At 44.1% G+C, this 16,010-nt stretch overlaps 1 long non-coding RNA gene across 1 annotated transcript; it reads right to left on the bottom strand.

Moving 5' to 3' along the window:
* Nucleotides 1–1,239: 1,239 nt before the first annotated feature.
* On the bottom strand, nt 1,240–12,167 carry LOC131527312 (uncharacterized). The gene is made up of 3 exons (XR_009267630.1): nt 11,376–12,167; nt 3,178–3,251; nt 1,240–1,338 (listed from the first exon to the last, which is right to left on the bottom strand). It is a non-coding gene; the product is annotated as an uncharacterized LOC131527312 (long non-coding RNA).
* Nucleotides 12,168–16,010: the final 3,843 nt, after the last annotated feature.

The following is a 16,010-nucleotide window of genomic DNA, read 5'->3' on the forward strand; positions in this document are numbered from 1 at the left end:
CCCGTCTCCACCCCGATCCCTAAACCGACCCATCCCTATCCCTAAACCTACCCATCTCCACCCCTAAACCTACCAATCTCCACCCCCTGGATGTGGATCCAACCCCGCCCCCTGGATCTTTTGTTCTGCAGTGAGGGGCTACTGCAAAATACGGGCATAGTTGCTCACTCTCCGTTGACTCTGGTGCTAGCGTAGAGTGAGGAGACCCAACCAATATGGCGGCGACGCTGGATTACGTTCCAGCACGTCATGAGGCGTCTACATATATAAACCGTCGGATTAATTGTTACATTCAATATTCGCCTGTTTCGAAGAACATTAATAATGTTTTATTGAAACATTGGCATACTGTAGAGAGTGATCCCAGTCTCAAGAAGTGTTTTGACGAACCACCTCGTTTAGTGTATAAGAAAACACCTAATCTTCGAAATATCTCGGTCAGATCTGCTCCTCATTTCTTGAATAAAATACCGTATGGGAATTACAGATGTGGTAATTGTCAACAGTGCAATTTCACATATAAGACGTTGACCTTTACACATCCTCATACGGCGAAAACCTTTCAAATTTGGGGCACCATTTCGTGTAAGACGGCTAATGTTATTTACTTGTTGCGTTGCCCTTGTGGCTTATGTTATGTTGGTAAGACTAGCAGACCTTTGAAAATTCATATTTCTGAACATCGTTGTGCAATTAGACATCGCGATCCAAAAAGTCCAGTAGCACCCCAGCCAACATTTCCACGTGGGCCCCATGTGGGTTTTTGATGGGCTGCCACTTGGGCCCTGCATGGGCAACCCAAATGGGACCCATACAATTTTGTCCATCGGCTCCACTTGGGCCCCATGTGTGTTAGCCCATAGGGGCACATGATGGGTCCATAGTGTAGATTTTCATTATATGGGCCCACATGGGTTCTTAATAATTGGGGCCAAGGTGGGCCACATACAGAACCCTTATGGTGCCCACATGGGTGGCCACTCTGAACCCACAAATGGCCCATATATATGGGGATTTTGTGGGACCACAGTGGGTCGGAACTGGGCCCCATTTATATTTCTTTATTAATTCCTCTGGATAAAGTTAATGTGCTAATATGCAAAATCATCTTTCAAACCACCTGTACCTGACCTGATTTGTTGATTTTATGTGGTGCTTAATACATTTTAAATTACATGATAAAATATTTAAACTGTGAAGAAAATAACTTCAACTCAATCTCTAAATCACATTTTTTATTGGGTAAAACAAAATATTAAACAAAAATAGACAAAAACACTTGAATAGATCAGGATAAAATGATATTCCTAGGCCTGTGCAGACTCCTCAGCTTCATACCTAAAAACAGTAAAGAAAAAAACAGAGAAAAGGCATTTATTTTAAAACACTACTAAACATTTACAAGAGCATTAAAGGGATAGTTCACCCAAAAATGAAAATTCTGTCATCACTTACTCACCCTCAAGTAGTTCCAAAGCTGTATGAATTTCTTTGTTCTGCCGAACACAAAGGAAGATATTTTGAAGAAAGTTTGTAACCAGGCTGTTTCGGGGCACCATTGACTTCCATAGTATGAAAAAATACTATGGAAGTCAATGGTGCCCCAGAACTGCTCTGTTTCCCACATTCTTCAGAATATCTTCCTTTGTGTTCAGCAGAACAAAGACATTCATACAGGTTTGGAACTACTTGAGAGTGAGTAAATGATGACACAATTTTCATTTTTGGGTGAACTATCTCTTTAAAAGGCATGCGTGGTTATAATTAAGCCGTGCCAGTACTTTTCCCTATGTGACAAAACTGTCACTTAAAGGGATAGTTAGTACTAAAGGTAATATGAACAAGTTAAAGGTGACACTATTCAGTTAAGAAATGCAATTATGTGCTAGGAGCTATTTTTGTAAAATAGCCTACATGATAATGCAACAGTTTGATTTCAAAAGAGTGTATAACCTTAAAATGCTCGTCAAATTAAAAGTAACTTACTGGCAACAATTATCCAGTAGTTGCTGTATTTCATACCACTGTAAAACTAAGTATAGTAGTTTTAAGCACACTATAAAATGAAGTACAGAGTTATACTGTTATTTATTTAATTTTTATTTTGTTATATATTCAATAACACAAGTTATTGCTTCACACCAACAGCTTTATTCATGATTCATCTTTTATATTTCATAGCTGAACTTCAATCAAACAGAATTACCAGCATATTAACCATATTTCATCAGTGAACATATACCAGTCAAAAGTTTTTGAACAGCAAGATTTCTAATTAAAAAAAAAAAAAAAAAAGATCTTCTGCTCACCAAGCCTGCATTTATTTGATCCAAAACACAGCAAAAGCAGTAATATTGTGAAATATTTTTACTATTGAAAATAACTACTTTCTATTTGAACATATGTTAAAATGTAATTTATTTCTGTGATCAAAGCTAAATTTTCAGCATCATTACTCCAGTCTTCTGTCACACGATCCTTCAGAAATCATTCTAATATGCCGATTTGCTGTTTAATATTTAATACAGTTGAGTACATTTTTTTTCATAGAAAAGATAGAAAATTTAATAGAAAGATCCAAAGATAAGCATTTATCTAAAATAAAAAGCTTTTGTAACAATATGCACTGTTTAAAAGTCAGTATGGAGTCAGTATAATTTTTATTTTATTTTTTATTTTTTGGGGTGGGGCGGATTATATAAATTAATACTTTAATTTAGCAAGGATGCTTTAAATTGAACAAAAGTGATGAAGACATTTATAATGTTACAAAAGATTTCCATTCATGATAAATGCTGTTCTTGAACTTTTTATTCATCAAAGAAACCTGAACAAAAATTCTACTCTGCTGTTTTCACAGGAATAAATTACATTTTAACATTCAAATAGAAAACAGTTATTTTAAATAGTAAAATAATAATAATTCACAGTATTACTGCTTTTGCTGTATTTTGGATCAAATAAATGGAGGCTTGGGGAGCAGAAGATAATTCTTTAAAAACATTAAAAATCTTACTGTTCAAAAACTTTTGACTGGTAGTGTATAACCTAAAAGTAAAATCACAGTTAACAGCACATTGTGCCAGTGGAAAATAAATGTATTAAATATAAGAATAAAAGTTTGAAGAGTTAAAGTACTTAATTAGTAAGAGTATACAATAATCAGAGGAAACATACCATCTGAACATGTTTAAAACGGTCTTGTTTATGGCCGCCTGTCTCCCGAGGGTCCGGCCGCTCTGCCAGCGCCGCTGCGGGAGAGAAATACTGCTTAGCACGGCTTAACTGAGAAATGAGCACCCGATGTCCCGATCCGATGTTCTTACAGACATTTACTGTATTAACTCAAACGTCTCCGGTTACTATCGTAACCTCGGTTCCCTGAGAGCGGGAACGAGACATCACGGAGAATTTCTCTGTTATGGGGAACTCCTTCCCTTCAACCTTTCCTGAAAGGGTTAGTTCGCCCATTTAAGACATGAAGTTGTATGCAATCCTTACCAGCACTATAGTGCATACACACTGACCCACCCTTTAGTCACCTCCCTGGTCAGAGTTCTGGCCGCTGGAAGTTTTTCAAGATAGTACTCCCGGTTAGTTTCCGGGGCCTCAAAACTGTGCGTTTTTACGTGAAAAAATTATTTGCGTTTCAAAGCTTGATTAATTTACATCACAAAAAACACGCCTGACAAAATTCATACCTCAGTTTTAATCGGCACTATTTTCTTTCCATTTCTATCAATCCGCGCTGCTGTCAACGTCAACAGTGCGCACGTTCAGATCAGCTGTTCCATAGTGTTTACACAATCGAATGATAACGACATAAAAAGTAGAAAATGAACAATGGTGCGAACTTGTAAATTCCCAGGCTGTGACCACAAGAATGTGCCGGGATCACCGTTCAGATTCCATCGTTTTCGAGTTTCGGATATAGCCACGAGACAGCTTTGGCTGGTTGCCATCGGCTACTCTGCGGGAGCTAAAATATCGAGAATCAAGGATTTCCGTGTGTGCAGTGCTCACTTCAGCGAAGACGATTACATCCCCAACCAAGGAGGAAAAAGAAAAAAAATGATTTTAAAGAGTTTTGCTGTACCAGTACCACGGGTAAGCTCTATTTACTAACTTTATGATCCAATGTCTAAACTGTAAACGAGCTGATGTTTAGACTCCAGTGGAAATCACGTATACTCCGGTTCATAAAGGTATCCTGGCGTTGTGCTAAAATTACTTTCATCATCATCTGTTCCGTCTGACATTGTGCTAAAATTGGTTTCGTCATCAGAAGTTTCGTAGTCAGACATGTTGTCAGCGAGTCGCGCTATCAACAGCTGATCTGAACGTGCGCACTGTTGACGTTGACAGCAGCGCGGATTGATAGAAATGGAAAGAAAATAGTGCCGATTAAAACTGAGGTATGAATTTTGTCAGGCGTGTTTTTTGTGATGTAAATTATTCAATCTTTGAAACGCAAATACTTTTTTCACGTAAAAACTCACAGTTTTGAGGCCCCGGAAACTAACCGGGAGTACTATCTTGAAAAACTTCCAGCGGCCAGAACTCTGACCAGGGAGGTGACTAAAGGGTGGGTCAGTGTGTATGCACTATAGTGCTGGTAAGGATTGCATACAACTTCATGTCTTAAATGGGCGAACTAACCCTTGAAGTCCTTTTGGCTCACACCAGTCAAATGACTGGCCAATTGTCGCGAAGCATGCAACCGTATGCAAATACTGACGAGCTAGAGAGGCAGTATAAAATGCGGTGCCCGCGACAATTACGTCAGAATCGGATACTGAACGCCGCTTAGCTGGTCGAGCAGCGAGCACGGCGAACACCGTGATGTCTCGTTCCCGCTCTCAGGGAACCGAGGTTACAACAGTAACCGGAGACGTTCCCTCTCGAGCTTTCACGAGACATCACGGAGAATTTCTCCGTTATGGGAACGATATTCAATCCCGCCGTGAGAGAGGCTATGAGCAGCCTGTACAAGTTACACATTCAGCGAAGAGAGAATACACACACACATAATTCCCACCAATAGACCTTTTTCTGAACGCGGAAGTCTCCCCTGATTAGAATGGTGCTTTACATTTCCGGTTTCTAGTCACATTTACATATTTTCAGAGCCGATAATATGTGAAACCTATGATTTACATTTTTTTTTTAAATCATGTGGCGCCATTGTTTCATCATTTTAGTGTCGCAATGACCGTCTTTTTGCAGTAAAGGACCAGTCATAGTTCAATGAGTGGGAAGATGACATGAAGCGATGCGAGGTTAAGCTGCATTGAAAACAGATCGAGTGCACATACAGCTCCCGATCGGGGTGAAGTTCATGGGATTTTGTACACAGAATGATAAGAGCAAACATTATTTTAACATGTATTATTATTTCACACTCAGTATTTTAACTTAAGCACTGCAAGCCATGTATACAGTGCCTGACAAGACAGATACGCAAAACAAGTACTTTAAAGGAATTCCTTCGCTTACTGCCGTTACTATGGCAGCCAACAACAGCACAGCAACCCTCCGCACATTTTTATATGTAGTTATATTGAAAAAGTTTCAATTTAGTGTATCTTTTTTTTTACCCCGTTTTAATGGATTTCTATGGAGACCGGAACACGAGAGCACCCAAACGGAAGTTAGAATCCATCATGGCGCCGCTCATCGGTTATTCAGGAAAAAGGTCTATAAACGGTTTCATCAGGCGCACGCGCCTGGACCTAAGTTAACTTCCTGTCTGTGTTTGTTTATCGGTCTTGGTGCCGGCTACAAACGCAGTTAAAGTTAAAAATCAAAACGAGGAGCAGGTGTTTTTATATCATTGTATTTCTGAAGGAACACTGTCTTTAGAAAATGTTCGATGTCATTTTCATTTCATCTAGCATGTTATATGCCTGATAAAGCAGCGTTTGTAAGCTCAGCGCTGCTTTGTGTAATGTACAGCCCAACAGCCGTTTCCGGGAAAACCTCTAGTTCTCCCGCTTTAAAGCGCCTCCTGCTGGCAGAGAATAAATTTGCATTTTTTTTTGCATCTCAGTCCGTCTGATTTACGCAGCAAACATATTTTGCTTGTTATCAAAACATAATCTACTCTAGAGGGATTTAGCTGTTGTTACTGATTGTATTTGGATGTCTACCGGAAGTTAAGTTAGGCCCACAAAAGCGCGCATGCGCAGTAACGTTTGTTTATGTTGTTGCCGTTGAAACCGTCTATAGAGACGCTTGTTAGGCGGGCTCGCAGCTGATAGGTGGAGATAAGCCAATGAGCGTCTGCACCCCAGGTATACGAAATTTGCATATCTGGACGATAATATTGCAGGCTGCGCTGCAAACAGGGCAGAACAGACGCAACAACAGTATTGTAAGGGGCTGCACAGAGATAGCTGTGTTAAGCAGCATAAAACATAACATGATATGGTAGCACTAGTGAATAACTGGAGCTGCACTGAGTACAGGGCAGACAACAACAACGATAGCAAGAAGGCTGCACAGAGTAATTACTGTGCGAAGCAGCAACACACATGTCCCACAATAGAGGTAGCAAACATAAATCAATCACTCACCGACAACACTTGGGAGGCTAAGGACTGAACGTCCAGCTTGTAAAACCTGGCGAAGGTATTCTGAGAAGACCAGCCGGCTGCAAAGCATATATCCTGAATAGACATACCTCTCGACCATGCCCAGGAGGAGGCAATAGCCCTTGTTGAGTGGGCCCTAATGTGCAGAGGGCATTCCAAACCTCGGTTCGTATAAGCAGCCGTGATAGCGTCCACAATCCAGTGGGAAAGCCTCTGTTTTGAAACGGCCCGGCCCGGCCCTTTGCACAACCACCGTAGCACACGAAAAGCTGGTCAGATTGACGAAAGCTGGCCGAACGGTCGATGTAAATCCTCAAAGCCCTGATGGGGCACACCTAAGTCTGAGCGTCCGCATCACACGAGGTCGATGACTCAGAAGACAGGGCAGACAACGAAACAGTCTGCGTTCTGAAGGGGGTAGATAGTGATTTAGGCACGTAGCCCGGTCTCGGCCGGAGAGTGACGCTGCAGTCACCGGGTCCGAGGCGAATACAGTCGCTGTTCACAGAAAACGCGTGTAAATCCCCTATGCGCTTAGCCGAAGCGAGGGCAAGAAGAAGTGCAGTTTTGAGAGATAGCTCCTTCAAATCAACGGATGCCAAAGGCTCAAATGGTGGCTGTGAAAGAGCTTTTAACACCACCTCTAAGTCCCAAGGCGGGACTGAAGGCGGACGCGGAGGATGCAATCTCCTCGCTCCCTTGAGAAAACTCACCACCAGCGCGTGCCTCCCGATCGATTGCCCGCCCAGCTGGGAACGAAACGAGGCAATAGCTGCCACATAGACTTTCAGTGTTGATGGTAGAGATCCACTATCCAGTCTGTACTGTAGAAACCGCAGAACATCCGACACAGAGCAAGTAGCCGGGTCGATATGAACATGACTGCACCATTTCACAAACACTCCCCATTTCAGAGCATACAAACGCCTCGTAGAGGGTGCCCACGCCTCTGTGAGCGTGTCGAGCACACGAGAATGCAGGGCGCTCAGTTCCTCTGATATCCCCGAAGCAGCCACACATGAAGGCTCCACAACTCCTGGTTCGGGTGCCACACCGAGTCGTTCACCTGAGATAGCAGATCCTTTCTGATGGGGATCGGCCAGGGCGGCACTACCAGCAGCTCTGTCAGGTCCGGGAACCAAGGCTGGTTCAAGGCTGGCCAGTATCATCGAAGCCCCCTCCTCCCTGATCTTGCATAGCACCAGTGGCAATATCTTGATCGGAGGAAACGCGTACAGCCTGGCTGCCGGCCAGTGCGATGTCAGAGCATCCCCCTTCAGCGGGGAGTGAGACAGGGAGAAGAACAGCGGGCAGTGCGCATTCTCGCTCGTGGCGAACAGATCCACCTCCGCTCTCCCGTAACGAGTCCAAATCATCCGAACCGACTCGGGGTGCAACCTCCACTCTCCTTGGGGAATCCCCTTCCTCGAAAGCATGTCCGCCCCGCGGTTCAGGAGACCGGGGATGTGCGCTGCCCTGATGGAGAGAAAGTGTCGGTCCGCCCATAGCAGGAGACTCGCTGCCTGCTTGCACAAAGCCCTGGAGCGAACGCCTCCTTGGTGATTTATGTACGAGACCACGGACATGTTGTCGGTGCAAATCAGTACATGCCGCTGTTCCAGCTGCGGCCGAAAATCCTTTAGAGCTAAGAACACAGCTTCCAGCTCCAAGCGGTTTATGTGCCACCGGCTCAGAGGTCCTGACCACAGACCCGAAGCCGGCATGCCTTTGCACACTGCTCCCCAACCGAGAGTCGATGCGTCCATCGTGACCACAACGCGCGACGTCACCAATCCCAGGGGAATCCCCCGGCTGAAGAGAGCCGGGTTGCGCCACAGCCTCAGAGCTTCGATGCAGCTGCGGGTGACCGCGATGCTCAGACGGCTCGAAGTCCACGCCGTCCAAGGGACTCGAGATTTCAGCCATAACTGCAGCGGGCGCATGTGTAGTAAGCCCAGATGACATACCGCTGAAGCAGACGCCATGAGTCCCAGCAGCCTCTGAAAATCTTTCAAGAGAACAGAGCTGCCTAGTCTGAAATGGCGCAGGTAAGACAAAATGGCTCGCATCTCCACCGAGTTGAAGCACACTCCCAGATAAGTTATAGACTGACTCGGGGCAAGAATGCTCTTCTGCATGTTGACACATATCCCTAGGGACTCCAAGTGATGAAGCAGCACGTCTATATGGCTGATTAGCGTGTCCCGGGACTGAGCTAGAATCAGCCAATCGTACAGATAGTTGAGAACGCGCATCCCGCTCGCTCTGAGGGGGGAAAGTGCTGCATCCATGCACTTCGAAAAAGTGCGTGGGGCCAAAGCCAACCCGAACGGGAGAACAGCGTATTGGTACGCTGTGCCCTCGAAAGCAAACCTCAGAAAACATCTGTTATGCGGTGCTATCTGAATGTGAACGTACGCGTCCTTTAAATCCACGGACGCAAACCAGTCCCCGGGGCTTATTTGCGCCAGGATCTGTTTCAGCGTTATCATTCTGAACGGACGCTTGCAAAGCTCCCTGTTGATGGGTCTGAGATCTAGAATCGGGCGGAGCCCCCCGTCTCTTTTGGGTACCACGAAATAGCGGCTGTAAAACCCGCACACCAGCTCGCTCGGAGGGACTTTCTCTATCGCTCCTTTTTCGAGCAGATTGCATACCTCTTGTCTCAGAACCAGGGAGTTTCGAGGCAATGTTAGAGACCGCACCACGCCGTTGAAACGGGGTGGTCTGCGTCTGAATTGAAGGGTATACCCACGCTTTATCACACCGAGTAGCCAGCGCGAGATCCCCTGAATAATTTCCCACGCGTTCAGGAACTGGGATAACGGCTTTAGCAGCTTGGTCGATGGATGCGCCGGTGAGAGATGAGCGACTATAACCTGTGTGGGCAGCAGCTTTGCACTGCTCTGAGGCGGGGCAAGCGGTGCCGCATTGACTGAGTGAGGAGGAAAGAGCCCTTTTTGTGAGAATGTATGCTTTTTTATTGAATGAAAATCCAATACACAAACATTCGAACACATGAACTTTTGGCGCTTGGAAGCTGGGCCGCTCGCGCACTCCCCTCCTCTCTTCAGACCATCAGGACGACGGCTTAGCAACCGGCGGTGGGCGAGAGTCACGTCGCGGGCTCCTCCGCTGGCCCTGGCACTTCCTCCCGGGACCCCACGCCTTCCTCCGGACGTACGGCTCCTGGCGAGGAGCAGTAGCAGTCACCGCCGCGGTTGCTGGCCTGGGGTTATCCCTTCGTTGGGAAAAGCCAGGTGCCGACGAGGACCTGGATCGCGCCGTCTGCTGCTGGAAAGCGCGCCTCGGCATGACGTGACTCATGGCTTTAGCGCGCTTTTGAGCCTCCGCGAAGTGCTCAATAATGGACTCCACGGCGTCACCAAAGAGGCCGGAGGGAGTCACAGGAGCGTTCAGCAGCACCTTACGGTCAGCATCCTTAAGATCAGCCAGGGTTAGCCATAGGTGCCTCTGAAGGACGACCATAAAACCCATGGCCTTACCCACGGCCTGGGCCGCTCGCTTCGTCGCCATCAGCACGAAGTCCGTCGCCACGCGCAGATCCTTAACAGCCTCCGCAGTGAGAACTCCGCCCTCCGCCGCTTGCAGGAGCTTCGCCTGAAAAACCTGCAGCACCGCCATGGCGTGCAGCGCAGAAGCCGCCTCGCCATCAGAAGCATACGCTTTATTAGCGAGGTGGGCGGTGGTCCTGCATGGCTTCGAGGGAAGGCTTATGTCCGAGCCCAGGGTCTTGGCTGCTGCAGGACAAAGGTGCGCAGCGACGGTCTCTTCGACAGGGGGAGAGCGCACGTACCCGTGGGCCTCCGCCCCATCCACGTGGGAAAAAATGGCCTGTGTGGCAGAGTGGACGCGCGCTGATTGGGGCGCAGACCACGTTTTCACCAGCTGCTCGTGCACGTCTGGAAAGAAGGGAACCGACGCCCTCGAGTCAGCTTTCCGTGTGGACCTGAAATACCAGGAGTCGAGCTTACTCCTGGCAGGCTCCTCTGGAGGATTCCAGGTAAGCTCCAACTCCTGGACAGCCTTTGACAGAACCCTCATGAGCTCCTCTTGGAGGTCTGGGGACCCCGAGCTGTCTGTCTAATCGAGCTCCGATCCCGCCCAATCCTCCTTCTCCGAGGCCGAAATGGACATCGAGTCATCCCCCTCCTCCTGGCCAAAGGACACAAACTCCCCAATGTTGGAAGGAGGGCGGAAGCAGTCCTCGGGGAAGGAAACCGGGGAACGGGGCGACCGTTGGGTTTGGCGGAGCGGCAAGACGACGGGCCTCACCCCGAATAGGCCGCGAATCATATCGCGGCGGGCCCGGAGCACGCGGGCCGGCAGGTCCGTGCAATGTCCGCAGTCGGACTCGTCCAACACCGCCTCGGCGTGGGCCAGGCCCAGGCAGGCGACGCAGTGATCGTGTTGATCCGGCGGTTCTATTGGTCCCGCGCAGATCTTGCAAACTGTAGCCATGATGAATTCAACAGGTGAAGTAGAAGATTCTGATGTAATTGTCGCAGGCACCGCATTTTATACTGCCTCTCGAGCTCGTCAGAATTTGCATACGGTTGCATGCTTCGCGACAATTGGCCAGTCATTTGACTGGCGTGAGCCAATAGGACTTCAGGAAAGGTTGAAGGGAAGGAGTTCCCCATAACGGAGAAATTCTCCGTGATGTCTCGTGAAAGCTCGAGAGGGAACGTATTTATACATTGCAAATAGCATTGGTATAAGACAAATGATGCGACTGCAAGTGTTTTAAAGTTCACCTACCTCCTATTTAAAGTATTCGTAGAGCTTTTCGTCTTCACGAGTCTCCCGCCGGTCCGCCAGCGCGCTGCAGGAGGAAAATACTAGTTAGCACCGCTTTACTGGGAAAGTGAGCGAGTTACATTAAAATAATACATACAAGACAATGAAGAAAAGTGTACACATGCATTTTAACGTATACCTACCCATTTAACACACTCTTAGGACTTTCGCCTTCACGATGAGTCTCCCGCCTGTCCGCCAGCCGCGTCGCGTTGAAAAAAAATCCAATTAAAGGGACTTGGGTAAAGTTGGTTTTATATTCGCACATTCGGACTATTGCATTCAATTGCTTTGTTAACCGCACTACATTGGACATTCAGCGGACATTCGCAAGTAAGTATGCCATTAAAACAATACTTGGCCATTTTGTTCGATGGTGAAAAAAAGGTAGTAGGTTGACAATGATGTCTCCGATTAGAATTTGCAAAAGAAACATTTTTTGCACATATAATTAGAAAGTTATTGAACGCGGAAATATTGTGAATATTGTGAATGTGCGAATATAAAACCAACTTTACCCAAGTATTAAAGGGTAGATAAAAGCAGCAGTAACTCGGCTAATATAAAATTAAATATAAATCTTACTTTGATAGATTAGGCCTAGAGTTTATCCATTGACATGCAGGTGCCAGTGTTTAAGTGGTGAGCAGCAAACCGTTTTTCTTTTTTTTTAAATGAGAAGGGGCGGGAAGACACGCACACCAATCTTCGCATGACGCAAATGACTGCATAACACAAGTGCTTTTAGATTATAAGGGAAAAAAACTTGAGTAGGTCTACTTTTTTGGAGATGCTTATAAATAAATAAAATTAAATTATTCCTAAAGTAAATGGTCTTGGATTGTTGTAGCCTATAAACAGTACATTATGATATAATCCTTTTAAAACACATGCAATACTTAAGTTACCCATAACTGCATAAAAATAAACCAACTGCAAAAAACTAAATTTTTGTAACTATAAATATAGCCCAAATGTGGCCCATGTGGGACCCACAAATAAACAATAATGGGCAACCTAACTGGGGCCCACCGTTTTATCCAAGCTGGGGCCCATATTCAGCCCATCAAAGTGCCCACTCTGAGCCCATGCCCAGTTGACACCCATATAGCCCAGATAAATCCCACGTGGGGCCCACATGGACATGTTGGCTGGGACAGCATTTTGCAAACTCGAGACACTCTGTTTCCACTCTTCAGTACATAGGAATAGAGGTAATCAAGTGTTTACGGCGCGGTGGTGATATTAATAAAATTACTTTTACAACGTGAGGCCTTTTGGATTTTTACATTAGATACGTTGTCCCCGAGATGATTAAATGAGGACTTTGATATTCGTCCATTTCTTTAAATATGAAATACCTATCTATTTATATGGCTTTTTTTACAGCTCTAATAAAGGTTTTGATGATACTGGTTGAATTTATGTACGTAGGCAGGTATCAATTAATGCTGTTGAATTGTAGATTGAGAATTGTATTTTGTTATTTTGCATAGCTTTATATACTCTTTTTTTCCTTCTCTTTCTTTTTTTCTTGATTGATATGTTATTGTTTTGATTTATTTGTTGGGGTATTATTATTACGGTAACATTGTGTTAGGTCATGTGACCTTTGGTATAAAGGTATACCTGGAGGTATAAAGAGAGGCATATCAGTGTTGTTAATTTGTCTGATGAAGAGCCTGCATGCTCGAAAGGTAACACACTACGCAAATTTGTTTTAATACATTTCTTTGATATTGGAGCTTTGGTGTTGCCGACTTTGCATTTCTAAGGCTGCATTTACACTGCAGGTCTTGATGACCAATTCCGATTTTGTGACTATATCCGATTTTTTGGACGACGTGCTTACATTTCTTTTAAAAGTGACCCGTATCCAATGTGTGCATTTTAAAGTTTAGGATGAAGTCAAGTGCTGTCGAAAGAGATGAGTTTTCAGTTGTTGCTTGAAGATTGACAGGGATCCAGCATTCCGGATAGGGATGGGAAGATCATTCCACCAGCCAGGAATGGTGAACGAGAATGATCTGGAGAGTGATTTTGAGCCTCTCTGTGATGGTATCACGAGGTGTCGCTCACTAGCAGATCTCAGATTTCTGGAGGGGATGTAGATTCTTAGTAGAGAGTGCAAGTAAGCGGGTGCTGAGCCTGTGGTTGTTCTATATGCAAGCATCAGTGTCTTGAACTTGATGCGAGCCGCGACCGGTAGCCAGTGCAAGGAGATAAAGAGAGTCATTTGTAGAGGTTTGACTGTGTTTGACGGAAGTCCAGCCAGAAGAGCATTGCAATAGTCCAGCCTAGAAGGGCCTGGACAAGAAGTTGTGCAGCATGCTCTGTCAGAAAGGGCCTGATCTTTCTGATGTTGTATAGTGCAAACCTGCAAGATTGAGCAGTCTTTGCAATGTGGTCTTTGAAGGTCAGCTGATCATCAAAGATTACACCAAGATTTCTGACTGAAGTTGATGGGGGTTATTGTTGAACCATGCAGTGTAAATGCGGCCTAATATGCTTCTACTTGTTTTTTAGTTGAGCACCCATTTGAGATCGATGTGCATGCTGTTGCTTACTCTTTTTGTCTGTTTCATTCATACTCGTTGGCAGAGGGGTGCCCTCTCACAGAAATTCTACAAATGAGACTCTCAGAAGTAATAGAATTTATGCCGTTCCAGGAAATACATTATATGGACAAAGACAAGGCATCTAGCTGTTGCTGTAGCTGAAAAAACTGCAATTAGAAATGTTTTACCTGATGAAACATCAATACAATAAGCCACCTCTGTATTTTTTTTTATAAGAATAAAGTCTATTTATAATGCAATGTTAATCGACTTCAACCACGGTATAGAATACTATAAAATAGCATGATTTCTGCCTCGTTCTCTGATATGAAATCGCGTCAGATCACAAAAGTGCGACATGTTACACTATACAGCCCTGCATGGTGTCATAATGGTATTAAAAGGTGGATTAATTCAAGTAGGACACCGCTGAAGACCTAGGGGTGAAAAGCAACAGCTCACCACTGCATAAAACAGTAAAGAAAGTCCCTGGATGACCTACTATTTCTGGCGAGATTCTAAAGTGTGCATATGATGGGAACTTTACAATCCCATGAAGCCAGGAGAGGATTTGTGAATGGCAGTGAACTGGTAGGTCACATAACAATGACAACATGACAAATGTAGAATGTCTGGATTACATTCATACTATATAGAACATACTTTTTAATCATTGATAAAGTAATTGCATATTTAAAGAAAATACCTATTCAGTGATTTTAGATGCAGTCACTGTGAAACATTAGATCATTTACTCAACCCATTTCTTCAACAACACTGATGCATTCAGCAACACCACTACTGTTTGTGACTCAAAGATTTAATTTTGATCAATATCTATGTCAATGTCAATGACTTACCCATTATTAATTAGTTTTTTTCAACTGTTTCACAACTGTGATTAAAATAACTTTTAATACAGCACAAACAGCACACCTGCTCATATGATATAGTTTAATTATAAAACATCACTTCTAAAACTGCTATAAGCTATTATAAAAACAACATGCCAATCTAAATCTGCATAAAAGCAAGATCAAGAGCTCTTTGAATTACCAGTATGTGTGTGAAACTGTAGCCTACTATTGAACTGTTCTTTCAAAAATTTCTTTTTCAAAGACACAACACAACAGACTTTGAATTTGAGTGTGTGTGTGTGTGTGTGTGTGTGTGTGTATGAGTGAGAGAGAGAGAGTACAATGGCTGCCCAGAGACTGTGAAATCTTTTGGCTTTGTGTATTCCACCTTCTGTCTCTCTCTGCACACAAACAGCTCACTTAAGCATTGATTACATCTCATTCTGTCTCTTTAAAGCAACTCCTTTACAAGCATAATTAACACTCTCAAAGGGGGACACTAGGATAAAACATCTGCTGTATACAAGGCCAGAAGGGTGAATGACCAATTCATCTTCTCCATGCTGTCAGCCTGTCAGTAACATCCCCAAAACGCAGTCACTCAATGGACATAATAATCACCATGCGAACCATGTCTGTTGGGTTTAAGAAAGACCTCAGAGAGCTCAAAGAGGAATTACGACTTAAATATCGGCATTGTTGCATATACCGTTTTTTTGCAATCTTTTTTTTTTTTTGCCTTATGCATGTAAGGCTTTTCAAATGTGCTTTTCCTTTTCATACTATACTGTATTTAATGCTATCATTAATAGTATTTAAAAATAAGCATTTAAACTAAATGCAATAGATACTACAGGTGGAAATCAGTGTCAACAGGAAGAGTCCTTTCCTTTTAATGAGACACCTGAGCAGATATGTCTTTCACAAGGTTTAAGGGCAACTGTATTTGATATATTGGTGTGAAAAGGTGAGAAGTGAGAGCGAGATGAGTAAAATTATATACACTATAAAATTTTTTCAAATAATAAAACAGATTAGTGCAATATGTTTACAAGAGAATGCTATTTCTGTCTTTCTACTTCATAATTTCATGTTTAATTCAATGTGCTACTTGCTTGTTTCTCTTTAATTTGTGAAATTTAGTAGCAATTTCTGACTGAAAATAGTTTCAAAGTAAAGAC

Source organism: Onychostoma macrolepis, chromosome 20 (genome assembly GCF_012432095.1).
Source record: "Onychostoma macrolepis isolate SWU-2019 chromosome 20, ASM1243209v1, whole genome shotgun sequence".
In the NCBI taxonomy this organism is placed as follows: Eukaryota; Metazoa; Chordata; class Actinopteri; order Cypriniformes; family Cyprinidae; genus Onychostoma; species Onychostoma macrolepis.